Below are 3,166 nucleotides of genomic sequence, written 5' to 3' on the forward strand. Positions count from 1 at the left end.
TTTCATTGCACCTGAGACCATCTGGGGCCCCTGGGCCCTATCCACTGTTTTTTCTTTTCTGCATTTGTTGAAATAAGAAACAAAATAATTGTATTTTATTCAAACCATTGTGACCTACAGAGTCCTTGATAGTTGTCTTTCAGCTATACAGTGAGTCAGGGCCCTTCCCATCACCAGTGTCAACCTCCTTCCACCGAAGTTCCCAGCGTGCATCTTATACCACAACCCTTTGCCCCCTGACCTGCCAGTGTAGCAGGTCCTTTTGACATTTAGATGTTACAGTTTGGGCCTCTTGATTCTATTGTCGTTGACTTGGCTCGGGTACTTAGTTCTGACCTTAGTTTTTCCTCCACCAATGCACCTAAGACCACTTGGCCCCTGAGCCCCACCTTCTCTTTTTTTCTCCTTGATTTTGTAGAAAAATGCAGAAATTTGAGGTAAAACAAAGTAATTCCTGTCTCAAGGTTCTATGAAAGAGGCAGGAGCCCCTATGTAGCCCCTATTCTATACAAATCGAATGAAAATATTCTGGAGATCTTTATAGTAGTCTTCACATCTTCTGACCATAAGAGGCAAACCTTGGGGCCGGGTAGGTGGCGCTGGAGGTAAGGTGTCTGCCTTGCAAGCGCTAGCCAAGGAAGGACCGCGGTTCGATCCCCGGCGTCCCATATGGTCCCCCCAAGCCAGGGGCGATTTCTGAGCACATAGCCAGGAGAAACCCCTGAGCGTCAAATGGGTGTGTCCCAAAAACAAAAACAAAAAAAAGAGGCAAACCTTGCTCCCATAAGATTTTATAATTTACTGTCAATTTTTGTACAAGTATTTTAAACAGAAATTGGGAATGGTTTAAAAATGAGGAAGTCTAGTAGACAACCTGGGCTGAATTAAATTTGAATTGTATAGGAAAAAGTGAGGAAAAAATCACGTACAATGACTCAACAGTTCTGGCTTCAGAGGAATACATAGAGCCACTTGCAGTAGCCCTTTGAGCAAATCTCGATGTGGCTCACAAAATTAACAAAACAAAGCAGGAGTTTCGAATCACTGATGCCTGGTTTAATAGCAGGGATGAGAAGAGATGGGGTAAGTTCCATGAAGACTTATTACTGCCTCAATGGATCAGCAAATGCTCATTGTCCCATTGAGTCCAATCCAAATGCACAGAGACCCTGAGAAGGGACAGTTTGCTGCTGGTTTCTGTGCTTCTGTGCTTTCTGCAAAGTTTACAGATGATAATTGCCTTGAAATCTGAGTCTAGTGTGATTCTGATCTAAGGATTAGACAGATTCCTTCCCTTGGGGGAAGCACCTGCTTCCGACCATTCAGAAGGGATGACTCCACTTTCTCCTTGCAGCTCATCGGTTGACGACAGCGTCATCTCCCTGCATTCTCTTCCCATTTCCTACTCTGCTGGGAATCTGCTGAAAGTGGAAATGGCAATTTTAGGGCACTCTGAATTATATTTATTTTATGCCTTCTTACTATATAAAAATATATATGTTATACATAACATATTCACATATATATGACATAAACATTGCATTGCATACATATACATATAATACATATTACATATAACATAACATATGATATAAATATATATGGTTTTTTTTACCACATGATGAATGACTGGCTAACAAAATTGCATACTCACAGATTAACCTGATTTCTGGTACCAGTATCTCTCCCAAATTGCTCCTTTTCTTCTTTCTCATTTCTTGCCTAGGTAGGTACAGAATTATGACTTGAGGACCAGGGAGATGCTCTTAATACACATCTTGAAGTGCATGCTTTGCATGCAGAAGGCCTGGTTTAATTTTTGGCCTCAGTCCCTGCCCCAAACACAGAAGAAAATGACCCTCTCCCTAGTTTTGTTTGATGTGACCCCCAAGCAAACAAAGAATTACAACTCGAATGGCATGGTGGGGAGAAATCATGATGTTGAAGACAGTATTCTCAGGGCAAAGTTTTGCCCTTGCACCCTGTTGCCCCACCTGTGGGTTCCCATTTACTCCTTTGTTGCTTATTTGTGTATCCTCAAAGAGCTCCCAGAATGAGAAATTGATTCTCATCCCCTTGTCCCCTTTTGGGGGAGATCTTGGTAATATTTATCCGCAGCAAATAATCCACACAGACAGGAGGGTTAAGGGGTAAAAGGTTGGGCGAAGAGAGTCCTTTGTCAGCCTGCTGCACGCTCCAAAGAACATCTGGAGCCACCCAGCAAACTCTCCAAAAGACCCTGAACACCTCGTTCCCCAACTGGAAGGTCAAGGTGGGACAACAGGCAAAGAATAATCTTATGGAAATATTTTCATATACAACAGCACCCCAAGAAGCTGGTGCCTGTGATTTCTCTAGTTGTGGGAAACTCAACTGCACAGTTGTGTTAGTGGGGACTATGCTCATTCTCTCCCCGGGGAAAAGAAAAGAATTACAATTTCATGAGTTACCATGGCAACCTCTATACATTATCTTTTTTAAAGGTTCCAGAACCATAGAGACTAATTTGATTATAGGACTTTTAATTAACGATGTCTGTATGTTATACAATAACCCATTTTTAAATGAATGAGTTGTAAACAAAAAGCTAGTTAAATTGACTTTGATTACAAGATAATTTGCTTATTTAGATATGTTCCTTTAATTTATGCCACACAATTTATGTGGCTCAACTGGGAATTATTTCAACCTGAATCTTTACCGTTAAAGAATTGGTTTTTATTTCTGTAACAAACAACAAAGCTCGGAACCCGTGACAAGGAATTAATCCTTAGGAAAGTTTGATTGAGTTAGTATCTGATGTTAGCTCTTGTTGTCATAAGATGCCATCAATGATTAGTAAATAATTAAAAGTATCAAAAAAGAAGAGAATTTTAATATTAATATCTTTGTGGGAAATATTAAGACCGTGTATAAACTTCTACTTTATTTGCACTTGATTAGCAAACATTTGCTTTAGAACGAACTACTACATGGAAACCATGCAATTAAAGATCATTACAGTGTGCATTTGTCTGATTATCCCAATGGAAAGTTTTTGCCTCCTCACCATATAGCACCAATGGGAGGAAATCAGTCCACCAACAGGCTTTATTCTCGTATTTCTCTGCCCTGAGCTCTTGACTCAAGTACTTTGCATGCCCTCATACCCTTCGTTTGAATGCTT

This window comes from Suncus etruscus, chromosome 3 (genome assembly GCF_024139225.1).
Source record: "Suncus etruscus isolate mSunEtr1 chromosome 3, mSunEtr1.pri.cur, whole genome shotgun sequence".
Classification (NCBI taxonomy): Eukaryota; Metazoa; Chordata; class Mammalia; order Eulipotyphla; family Soricidae; genus Suncus; species Suncus etruscus.